Source organism: Capra hircus, chromosome 5 (assembly GCF_001704415.2).
Source record: "Capra hircus breed San Clemente chromosome 5, ASM170441v1, whole genome shotgun sequence".
Classification (NCBI taxonomy): domain Eukaryota; kingdom Metazoa; phylum Chordata; class Mammalia; order Artiodactyla; family Bovidae; genus Capra; species Capra hircus.
The window spans coordinates 101,321,002-101,333,987 of NC_030812.1; the positions used below are offsets into that span (position 1 = coordinate 101,321,002).

The 12,986-nt window shown below is 43.0% G+C and overlaps 1 pseudogene; it reads left to right on the forward strand.

Moving 5' to 3' along the window:
- The window catches only part of LOC102185816, a 298,507-nt pseudogene continuing 285,992 nt past the window's right edge, over positions 472–12,986 (forward strand).

The window sequence follows — 12,986 nt, forward strand, 5'->3', positions numbered from 1 at the left end:
GTTCTCTTCTTTGTCCCTGAGCCCAGCCCTGGGGGATATCAATGCCTGATTCCACCAAAATTATTCTTCATGGGCCATTTGATCCCAGACCCTGACCATGTGAGATCTCACAGTCTGTAAATTGTGGCCAGGATGATCAAGGGAGAGAGAGTCACTCACATGACTTAATGCAACTTTCTATACCAGCGCCGGCCATGGGGCCTGGCTCTCAGGACCACAGAAGCAGGAGGTCAAAGGACCGTGTTGCTCATATAAGGACATTTTGAAGATTCAGAAGCTCATTGGTGATTGAGCTGCAGAAAGGGGCACATGCAGCCTCCGATAGTGCCTGAAATGGTGAGAGGTGTCGCTATTGGCTCTCAAGAGGGAGGGTGTAAGGGGTGGTTTATATAGACCCTGGTCGGCACCCTGACGCCTCCTCACAGGCTGATCCTGCAGCTGGGACTGTGACCTTGAGGACGTGGGGTCAGGATGGTTCTGGGCAGACACCTCTCCCTGCAGGGACTCTGTGTCCTCCTCCTCGGCACCGTGGTGGGTGGTCAAGGTAAGAGCTGCCCCTCTGTCCTGGGTCCACAGCAGGGAGTCGACCCCTTGGTGAAAGGAAAGGTGTCTGGAGTTCTGGAGCCAAGACTCAGTGTTTTTGATCAAAAAGGAGCCACACTGACTGCGAACACTGGTCTGTCTCCTGTGCGGGGTCCACTGGTCATAGCGGCAGATTTTACAGAGCAGTGAGGCTTGGTCTGGACCGAGCTGGGTCAGCCTGAGTCCCCTCCACTGTCTCCCTTGTTCTCACGGAGCTTCTAGGATTCCAGTGGCTCCCAGTGTGTGGAAGTTCCCGCGACTGAGCTCAGCCGGGACTCTGGGCTGTTCCCACATGCTCCACGTGCCTGGTGTGTGAGCACTGCCCCTGGGTCCCCGTGTTTCCTGTGTCTATGCTCCTGTGGGCTCTGTGCTTTTGTGTGTGTGTGTGTGAGGGTGTGTCTGTGTGTAAGGAGTTTGTGTGCAAGGATATGTATGTTTGCGGGGGTGTGTAATGAGTGTGTGAGTGTGTGTGTGAGTGTGTGTGTCTGTGTGTGTGGAGTGTGTGAGGAGTTTGTGTTTGTGTGCAAGGGTATGTATGTTTTTAGGGGTGTGTGAGGAGTGTGTGAGGGTGTGTGTGTGTGTGGAATGTATGAGGAGCTTGTGTGTGTCTGTGCGTGAGGGTGTGTGAGGGTGTATAAGGAGTGTATGAGGAGTTTGTGTGTGTGTGTGTGTGTCTGTGTGTGTGGAGTGTGTGAGGAGTTTGTGTTTGTGTGCAAGGGTATGTATGTTTTTAGGGGTGTGTGAGGAGTGTGTGAGGGTGTGTGTGTGTGTGGAATGTATGAGGAGCTTGTGTGTGTCTGTGCGTGAGGGTGTGTGAGGGTGTATAAGGAGTGTATGAGGAGTTTGTGTGTGTGTGTGTGTGTGTGTGTGTGTGAGGGTGCATGAGGAGCTTGTGTGTGTGTGTGTGTGTGAGGGTGTGAGGAGTGTGTTTTGTTAGCATGGGAGGAGTTTGTGTGTGTGAGGGTATGTGTGGAGTGTGTGAGGAGTTTGTGAGTGTTTGTGTGAGTGTGTGAGGAGTGTGTGAGAGTATGTGTGTGTGTGTGTGTGTGTGTGTGTGTGGAGTGTGTGAGGAGCTTGTGTCTGTTTGCGTGTGAGGGTGTGTGGAGCTGGTCTGTGTGAGAGGAATGGGGCTGCTGAGCAGGGAGTCCGTTGGTCTGTGAAGCACACAGGGTCCCACAGGGCTGGGTCACTGCATGTAACCAGATCAGAGACAATCGTGCCCCTGCCTGCCTCTCTCTGGCTCCTCTCCCCCATCCCCTGGGCTTCCCTCTGCTTGTTCCCCTGTCTGTGTAGCACTGGGCTCTGTGAGAGGCTCTGCCTGCTGGCCTCTTCTGTTTCCACCGGGTGTCCATTGTGGAACAGAGAAGCCCACAGCCAGAGGGGACCTCTTGTCTGTGGAGTTTAGTTGATGTGCAGCCCCAGGTGTATAAGTTCCCAAGTCCCTGCCCCAGTCCCTGTGACTTGTTCCCTGATGTGATGAGGGCCTGGGATGGTCCTTCCCTCTCCCAGGGTCTGCTGTGACTCTGTAGGGAGCCCTTTCTCTCTTGTGCCCTCTCCTGTACCTCCATGGACCTGGTTTCCCCTGAGTGAGAGGACGGGGAACACCATCCTCTCAACCAGTGAGGGCTATGGCTGCAGAGAATCTGGTCTCCAGCCTGGAAGAGGCATCTCTTTCAGATGTGGGTGCTGGTCCACTGAGACTCAGTGCAGCCCTGTCTCCTCTCAGAGCTCACTGTTGTCCCCTAGACCTCAGCCTCCAGTTCACAGCTCTCCTTGGGAAGCCCCCTCCCTCCATGTCTCTGCTCCTCAAATGCTGGGAAGATGCTTCACCTGAGAGCTCTGGAGGGCAGAGGTGTATTTTGATCCCCTGAGGGGTGAGACAACATGTGTTCTGATGAAAGGCCCCACACTTACTAGGACAACTGTTGAAAGTTTCCTGAGACATTACTTATGAAGCAAGACCATTTTGCCAAAGGAAGTACTCTTTTTATTTTTCCTGAAACAACACTGTTCTGTGTTTTCCTCCTAAAATTTTCTTCTTCTACTTCATATGACATTGAACTTGCTACTCATAAAACAATAGTCTAGGCATTTGTGAGCATTTGATGATTGCTGAGCTGGGCAGACATCACAAGAGTTTTTACCAGGAAATTCATGATGGACATTGCCAAAAAATTATTCCTTGAAGCATAATTGATGTTATTATACACAATAATGTAGACCCCCCCAAGATTAGATAATTCAATATATAATATTTTTGTAACATGTTTTCAAAAATTAACAATATATTTTGCACATCTGTATATATTAATATTGTTTTTGTTGTTGTTTTGACTTAGTTTTTTGTTTATTTTTAAAATATAAATCTATTTATTTTAATTGGAGGTTAATTACCTTAAAATATTGTATTGGTTTTGCCATACATCAACATGAATCCACCACAGGTATACACGTGTTCCCCATCCTGAACCCCCCTCCCTCCTCCCTCCCCGTACCATCCCTCTGGGTCATCTCAGTGCACCAGCCCCAAGCATCCAGCATCATGCATCGAACCTGGACTGGCGATTCATTTCATATATGATATACATGTTTCAATGCCATTCTCCCAAATCATCCCACCCTCGCCCTCTCCCACAGAGTCCAAAAGTCTGTTCTATACGTCTGTGTCTCTTTTGCTGCCATCTTTCTAAATTCCATATATATGCGTTAGTATATTGTATTGGTGTTTCTCTTTCTGGCTTACTTCACTCTGTATAACAGGTTCCAGTTTCATCCACCTCATTAGAACTGATTCAAATGTATTCTTTTTAATGGCTGAGTAATACTCCATTGTATATATGTACCACAGCTTTCTTATCCATTCATCTGCCGATGGACATCGAGGTTGCTTCCATCTCCTGGCTATTATAAACAGTGCTGCAATGAACATTGGGGTACACGTGTCTCTTTCAATTCTGGTTTCCTCAGTGTATATGCCCAGCAGTGGGATTGCTGGGTCATAAGGCAGTTCTATTTCCAGTTTTTTTTAAGGAATCTCCACACTGTTCTCCATAGTGGCTGTACTAGTTTGCATTCCCACCAACAGTGTAAGAGAGTTCCCTTTTCTCCACACCTTCTCCAGCATTTATTGCTTGTAGACTTTTGGATAGCAGCCATCCTGACTGGCGTGAAGTGGTACCTCATTGTGGTTCTGATCTGCATTTCTCTGATAATGAGTGATGTAGAGCATGTTTTCATGTGTTTGTTAGCCATCTGTATGTCTTCTTTGGAGAAATGTCTATTTAGTTCTTTGGCCATTTTTTGATTGGGTCGTTCACTTTTCTGGAACTGAGCTGCTGGAGTTGCTTGTATATTTTTGAGATTAGTTATTTGTCAGTTGCTTCATTTGCTATTATTTTCTCCCATTCTGAAGGCTGTCTTTTCACCTTGCTTAGAGTTTCCTTTGTTGTGCAGAAGCTTTATTTTTTTTAATTTAATTTAATTTATTTATTTATTTACAATACTGTATTGGTATTGCCATACATTGACATGAATCCACCACGAGTGTACATGAGTTCCCAATCCTGAACCCCTCCTCCCACCAGCCTCCCCATATCATCTCTCTGGGTCATCCCAGTTCACCAGCCCCAAACATCCTGTATCCTGTATCGAACCTAGACTGGCAATTCGTTTCTTACATGACAGTATACATGTTTCAATTCCATTCTCCCAAATCATCCCACCCTCTCCCTCTCCCTCAGAGTCCAAAAGTCTGTTCTATACATCAGAGTCTCTTTTGCTGTCTCGCATACAGGATTATCATTACCATCTTTCTAAATTCCATATATATGTGTTAGTATACTGTATTGGTGTTTTTCTTTCTGGCTTACTTCACTCTGTATAATTGGCTCCAGTTTCATCCACCTCATTAGAACTGATTCAAATGTATTCTTTTTAATGGCTGAGTAAAGCAGAGACATTACTTTGCCGACTAAGGTCTGTCTAGTCAAGGCTATGGTTTTTCCAGTAGTCATGTATGGATGTGAGAGTTGGACTGTGAAGAAAGCTGAACGCTGAATAATTGATGCTTTTGAACTGTGGTGTTGGAGAAGACTCTTGCAAGTCCCTTGGACTGCAAGGAGGTCCAATACAGTCCATTCTGAGGGAGATCAACCCTGGGATTTCTTTGGAAGGAATGATGTTAAAGCTGAAACTCCAGTACTTTGGCCACCTCATGCGAAGAGTTGACTCATTGGAAAAGACCCTGATGCTGGGAGGGATTGGGGGCAGGAGAAGAAGGGGACGACCAAGGATGAGATGGCTGGATGGCATCACTGACTCGATGGACGCGAGTCTGAGTGAACTCCGGGAGTTGGTGATGGACAGGGAAGCTTGGCGTGCTGCGATTCATGGGGTCGCAAAGAGTCGGACACGACTGATCTACTGAACTGAACTGAAGTTTAATTAGGTCCCATTTGTTTATTTTTGCTTTTATTTACAATATTCTGGAAGGTGGGTCATAGAGCATCCTGCTGTGATTTATGTTGGAGAGCGTTTTGCCTATGTTCTCCTATAGGAGTTTTATAGTTTCTGGTCTTATGTTTAGGTCTTTAATCCATTTTGAGTTTATTTTTGTGTGTGGTGTTATGCTGCTTTTACACAGTAAAATTTTTTATTGTTTTGATGTGTGTGTGTGTGCACTCAATTGTGTCTGACTCTTTGTGACGCCATGGACTGTAACCACCAGGCTTCTCTGTCCAGTGGGATTCTCCAGGCAGGAATACTGCAGTGGATTGTCATGCCCTCCTGAGGGGATCTTCCCAACCCAGGGATTGAATCTGCATCTTTTTTTTATCCCTGGCACTGGCACACAGATTCTTTGCACTGCTTAGGAAGTCCATTGTATTGATGGAATTACAAAAGATAGGATATTCCAGGGATAACATAGAAAATTTAAATCCTACAATTATTTTATTTTATAATTGAAATGTAGTATACTTTCCTAATCACCAGTGTTAAGCATGTTGATGAAAAATCAATTAACAATTTTGTTAAGGAGAAAAGCAGGGGATTTTATTCTACCCAAACTTTGGATAATAACCCGGGAAGCAGATTTTCAGAAAACTTCAGAGTCATCTTGAATCCTAATCTCTTAAGTGAAATCTCATTACTTTTGCCAAATTCCATTTGTTAGACTCATGTTACTAGATACACACAAGTGTGGGGATTACACAAGGACATGAACACCAGGTGGCAGGAATAACCAGGACACTTTAGAGCCTGTTACCCCAGCCCTCTGTTCCTGAGCTGGATGAGGTGCTCCCTATGGACAGGGAAGGAGAGGGAGGATTCCTCCTGGGATCCTGGGTCATGAGCTATAACTGAGGTGATGGGGAAGCTGGGTCCTAGTAGCCTTGGGCACATCTACAGGGAGGGCAGCATCCAGAGTCTCTGAAGGCCTGTCCTCAGTGGTGTCCCTGGAACTGGTTCTACAGTCTTGTGAAAAAAAGAACCTGGTGCCTTCCTTCCTGCTCCATGTTCAGCAATGGCACATTGGGAGCCTAGAGTTGGCTGTGGTGGGAATATGTGTATCACAGAAGTCAACAAATACTATATATAAGGAATTCTCCCTCTCAGCTCATTTTAAAAATGTTTATACCATTGCCTTGTCTCCTAAAATCTCTCCCGTGTCCTGTGTCTGTGTCTCTCTTGCAGCTCTGGAGCTGAGGCTGAAGGATGGAGCCCACCGCTGCGAGGGGAGAGTAGAAGTGAAGCACCAGGGAGAATGGGGCACAGTGAAAGATTATGATTGGGGCTTGGAGCAGGCAGCTGTGGTGTGCAGACAGCTGAGGTGTGGAGCTGCTGTTGAGGCTCCTCGAGGTGCTTACTTTGGACCAGCAGCTGGCCCCATTTGGCTTTACTATATTTTATGCAGGGGAACAGAGTCAGCTCTCACTGAATGTCAATATTCTAGTATTAGAGACTTTAGTGATGATGGTTTCATTCATGACTCGGATGCTGGAGCAGTCTGCTCAGGTGAGTCCTGCCTGGTCTGGGTGGGGGTCCCCAGCAGAAAAAGCTTTGGTTTGATTCCCAGAATAACTATGTGAGAATATGGATCACAGCCTTTAGAGTCTACTTGGGTGAAGACTCTAGTCCCACATGATTTCTAGAGCATTGTGTGCTCAAAGGAGCAGAAGGAATTGCTTGGACTTGAACAGTAATGGCTCCAGACCAACTTCTGGGTTGGACCTGTCTGAGTTAATTTCATCATGGTAGTTGCTTTTTATTCTTTTTTAGGATGGTTTGAGAAGTACAGCTACAGGGTGGTATATAGGAGAGATGCTGGCAAACAAATCGTATTGTATTCATGTTCCTAGGAATTATTATCTGTCCTATGAAAAAGACAGAGTACCATCAGGTCGGTACATGGGGAGATTCCAATAGAACAAGCTCAACCTAGCAGTCTTAACCAAAATGGGGCGTGAAGATTCAGGGACTAGTGACAGTACTGTGGGTCAAGAGGCAGTTACACAAGGGAAAAGACACGAGGGGATTTCACTGGTGTGTTTTAATGTCACTAGGTCACAGTCAGTCAGGGGTGGCAAGAAGGGGGACTCCTGGCAGGGGATAGTCTCATCACACTGGTGCACCTGCTCACCTGGGTGGGGAGCTCATATCCTTTTGTGGGTATGTTGAAGCTGCAGAAAAATATGAAGCTTTGAAATTTATACCACAGTAGCTGAAACAAAGCAAGTGTTAAGGCAGTGAGGCTAAAAGAACCTGAAGTGACTCATAAGAAGTGTTCAGTGCTGTCTAAGTGTAACTGACTTGTGTCAAATTGGAGGCAGTAAAGACAGCAGTGAAACTGGAGTGTGAATGGGTGGTCTCAGGAACTAAGAACATCTCAGTTGTTATCACAATGGTGGATGAGACGGCCAGGACATTATCCATAAGAGCAACTGGATTAGAGGAAAAGTCAGAAATCACAGTGAATTCCCTGAGGGAGGTGGTTGAGTCTCAGGAAAGGGTTGATGGAAAGGTGATCTTTTCCAATCCCACCTTCAGCAGATTTTTGATGATACTAGTTGAAACCCTTAAGAAAACAGTTATTTTCTTTTTAGAAAATACTTTATCCAGGCATTCAGCTCAGTTCAGTTCAGTTCAGTCGCTCAGTCATGTCTGACTCTTTGCGACCCCATGAAGTGCAGCACGCCAGGCCTCCCTGTCCATCACCAACTCCCGGAGTTCACTCAGACTCACATCCATCGAGTCCGTGATGCCATCCAGCCATCTCATCCTCTGTTGTCCCCTTCTCCTCCTGCCCCTAATCCCTCCCAGCATCAGAGTCTTTTCCAATGAGTCAACTCTTTGCATGAGGTGGCCAAAGTACTGGAGTTTCAGCTTCAGCATCATTCCTTCCAAAGAAATCCCAGGGCTGATCTCTTTCAGGATGGACTGGTTGGATCTCCTTGCCTTCCAAGGGACTTGCAAGAGTCTTTTCCAACACCACACTTCAAAAGCATCAATTCTTCAATGCTCGGCCTTCTTCACAGTCCAACTCTCGCATCCATACATGACCACAGGAAAAACCATAGCCTTGACTAGACGGACCTTAGTCGGCAAAATAATGTCTCTGCTTTTGAATATGCCATCTAGGTTGGTCATAACTTTTCTTCCAAAGAGAAAGCGTCTTTTAATTTCATGGCTGCAGTCACCATCTGCAGTGATTTTGGAGCCCAAGAAAATAAAGTCTGACACTGTTTCCACTGTTTCCCCATCTATTTGCCATGGAGTGATGGGACTGGATGCCATGATCTTCATTTTCTGAATGTTGAGCTTTAAGCCAACTTTTTCACTCTCCTCTTTCACTTTCATGAAGAGGCTTTTTAGTTCCTCTTCACTTTCCACCATAAGGGTGGTGTCATCTGCATATCTGAGGTTATTGATATTTCTCATGGCAATCTTGATTCAAGCTTGTGTTTCTTCCAGCCCAGCGTTTCTCATGATATACTCTGCATACAAGTTAAATAAGCAGGGTGACAATATACAGCCTTGACGTATTCCTTTTCCTATTTGGAACCAATCTGTTGCTCCATGTCCAGTTCTAACTGTTGCTTCCTGACCTGCATACAGGTTTCTCAAGAGGCAGGTCAGGTGGTCTGGTATTCCCATCTCTCTTAGAATTTTCCACAGCTTATTGTGATCCACACAGTCAAAGGCTTTGGCATAGTCAATAAAGCAGAAATAGATGTTTTTCTGGAACTCTCTTGCTTTTTTGGTGATCCAGCGCATGTTGGCAATTTGATCTGTGGTTAGAAAATACTTTATCCAGGCATTAATGACATACAAAATCTGTACATATTTAATGTTTTCAATATGATAAGTTCGGAAATCAGTATACATCTGTGAAACCATTACAACACCCGTGCCATAAACCTGTTCATCTCCTCAAAAGTTTTCATTCACCTTCTTTTTTACAGTATTACCCTCAAAAACAATTATTTTCAAGGAGATTTGACTTTCGGTTATAAATTTTTGCTTTAAGAAAGCCTTAATGTTTTTCAACATTTCAAGTGGCATTCCTTATTGGCACAATGTCCTAGTCATGGTTTCTTCTGAAGATAAACTTCTGGAGACACTACAGGAGGCTCTGCTTTATTTTGATAAATCAGCATCTAAGTTAAAATGGACTGTGTGCTGCTGGAGCTTCTAGTGATTGTTTTAAGAAAACTGATTTCTTGATATTAATTCCATTTAAGATGCATTTTAAAATAAGAGGATTTGTGAGTAGTCTGGCAATTAAATCTTGTGGTTTGTACTCCCTGACCACTATTGCTCTAACTTTGGCTCTCATACATTTATGGACAATTCCAGCTTACTTCTACTAATGTCTTTGTCACCAGTTTCCTCCCACTCATCTGTCTTTTCTCTATTTTCAGACATGTTTTATTTATATTTTTCAATTCTTTTTTAAATTAATTAATTTTAATTTTTATTTTTTTACTTTAAAATACTGTATTGGTTTTGCCTTACATTGGCATGAATCCACCACAGGTGTACATGAGTTCCCAGCCCTGAACCCCCCTCCCACCACCCTCCTCATATCATCTCTCTGGGCCATCCCAGTGCACCAGCCAGACATGTTTTAATAATGTGAAGGTAAGTCAAAGCGGTGGTGATGCACCAGAGATAAGAATAGAATAGCACATCTGTTCAGTTTTCTCAGTGGAATTGAGGTCTGGAAGTTCATTCCTCTCAGTCTTAGGAGTCAGGTATGGAAGAGAAATCTCAGCCTCTTCAGTGGATTGTTGGAAGTGAAGTAGGAGAAATCCAGAGTAGAAACAATCACTTGAGAAGAATGTACAGGAGTTTGTTGAATTAAAAAGTGGACTTCAAGGGCTTCAAGACAAAGGTTTGGGATGGCTTCACAAGCTGAGGACTGCAGTACAGAAGTACAAAATGATGAGGGGACGAAGATGCAAGGATTACAGGAGGGGAGGGTGGGTTCATGATCCAGGTCAACTATTACATTCACCGCAATCTCTGTGTACCCTTCCTTCCTGCCCTCTCTTCCTTTATCTTGATGTGGGAGTCATTTCTGCGTCCTATGGAAGTGCTGGCCATTGAAGGTTGCCATTTTATTTGTGGAAAGTTTTTATAATATTGAATCTATTTCTTTAACAAATATAGGACCAATCAGATTTTCCCTTTTTTGGTATCAGGTTCTGGTGAGTTGTGCTTTTCAAGGATTTGGCCTATTTTGCCTAAATTTTTGAAATTGAGTAAAATGTGCTCATATCTCATATCATTAAATTCACCAGTTGACTCTGTTGATTTCTTCATTGTACGTTTGCTTTCTATTTAATTGATTTCTGTTCTCAGTTTTTGTTCCTCTTTTTTGCTTACGATTTGTTGTTATTTTTGTAGATCCATGAAATGGAATCTTAGATCATTTCATTCAGCTTTGGTTTTTATTCTAATGTAGGCATCGAGAAAGCATCAGTTTTCCAAATTTTCTTATAGCCACCACTTTAATGTTAGCTCACTAATTTTGATACTACATAATTTCTTTAATATTTTATCATCATAAAATATTTCTTCTTTCTCTCTGAATATATTATTTGCCTTATACACTTACTTTATATAATACTAATATAAACACTACAGTTTTGTGCATAGTGTATAATATTATACACATTATAATATTTACCTCTTTATTAATAATTTGTTTCTGTGCTTATATTTGAACATGCATATTTATAGACAGCATGTGGTTTTACAGGGCTTCCCTGATAGCTCAGACAGCAAAGAGTCTGCTTGCACTGCCGGAGACCAGTGTTCAACCCTTGGGTCAGGAAGATCCGCTGGAGAAGGGCATGGCAACCTACTCCAGTATTCTTGCCTGGAAAATCCCATGGACAGAGGAGCCTGGTGGGCTACAGTCCATGGGGTGCAAAGAATCAGACACAACTGAGTGACTTCGCTTTCACTTTTCCAGTAGTTAAATGTTTTTACCTTGTCATGGGACTAGCATTGCCTCAAACAGAAAGTCAGAACTACTTATCTTATCTTATCGTCTCCTCCTGGCTTCAGTCTTTCCCAGCATCAGAGTCTTTTCCAGTGAGTCAGATATTTGCATCAGGTGGCCAAAGTATTGGAGTTACAGCTTCAGCATCAGTCCTTCCAATGAATATTCAGGACTGATTTTCTTTAGGACTGACTTATTGGATCTCTTTGTTGTACAAGGGACTCTCAAGAGTCTTCTCCAACACCACAGTTCAAAAGCATCAATTCTTCGGAGCTCAGCTTTCTTTATAGTCCAACTCTCACATCCAAACGTGACTACTTGGAAAATGATAGCTTTGATTAGATGGATCTTTGTTAGCAAAGTAATGTCTCAGCTTTTTAATGCTGTATAGGTTTGTTATAGCTTTTCTTCCAAGGGTCAAGCTTTTTTAATTTCATGGCTGAGGTCACAGTCTGCAGTGATTTTGGAGCCCAAGAAAATTAAGTCTGTCACTGTTTCCATTGTTTCCCCACTTATTTGCCATGAAGTGATGGGACCAGATGCCACGATCTTCGTTTTTTGAATGTTGAGTTTTAAGCCAAACTTTTAACTGTCCTCTTTCACTTTCATCAAGAGGCTTTTTAGTTATTCATTTTCTGCCAAAAGGTTGGTGTTATCTGTATATCTGAGGTTATTGCTATTTCTCCTGGCAATCTCAATTCCAGCTCAAGCTTCATCCAGTCTGGCATTTCCCATGATGTACTCTGTGTAAAAGTTCAATAAACAGCCTGACAATATACAGCCTTGATGTACTCCTTTCCCAATCTGGAACCAGTCTGTTGTCCCATGTCCAGTTCTAACTGTTGCTTCTTTACCTGCATACAGATTTCTCAGGAGGCAGATAAGGTGGTCTGGTATTCCCATCTCTTTAAGAATTTTCCACAGTTTGTTGTGATACACCCAGTCAAAGGCTTTGGTGTAGTCAATAAAGCAGAAGAAAATGTTTTATCTGGAACTGTCTTGCTTTTTGTATGATTCAGCAGATGTTGGCAATTTGATCTCTGGTTCCTCTGCCTTTTCTAAATCCAGCTTGAACATCTGGAATTTCTCGGTTCACGTACTGTTGAAGCTTGGCTTGTACGGTTCTTCTGTGTATTCTTGCTACCTCTTAATTTCTTCTGCTTCTGTTAGGTCCATAATATTTCTGTCCTTGATTGTGCACATCTTTGCATGAAAAGCTCCCTTGGTATCTCTAGTTTTCTTGAAAAGATCTCTAGTTTTCCCATTCTATTGTTTTCTTCTTTTTCTTTTCATTGATCCCTGAAGAAAGCCTGAGGAAGGCTTTCTTATCTCTCCTTGCTATTCTTTGGAACTCTGCATTCAAATGGGTATATCTTTCCTTTTCACCTGTGCCTTTAGCTTCTCTTTTTACTCAGCTCTTTGTAAGACCTCCTCAGACAGCCATTTTGCTTTTTTGCATTTTTTTTCCCCCTTGGGGATGGTTTGGATTAATGCCTCTTGTACAATGTCACTAATATCCATCCACAGTTCTTCAGGCACTCTATCAGATCTAGTCCCTTGAAATATTTGTCATTTGTATAACTATAAGTGATTTAATTTAAGTAATACCTGATTGGCCTAGTGGTTTTCCCTACTTTCTTCAATTTAAGTCTGAATTTTGAAATAAGGAGTTCATGATCTCCTGTTAAATTAATTATAATTATTTCAGTTAGTATAAATTTCAGGTCTACAAGTTCCTTTTTTTTTTTCCTAGTTTCATTTCCCTGTTTATTTTTATGCTTCATTAAGCATATTTGTATTAGTGATTTAAAGACTTTATCAGCCAATTCAATCATTTCTGTAATTTCTGAATCTGTTTTTAACGATTGCTTAAAGCACAATCAATGTGGTATGG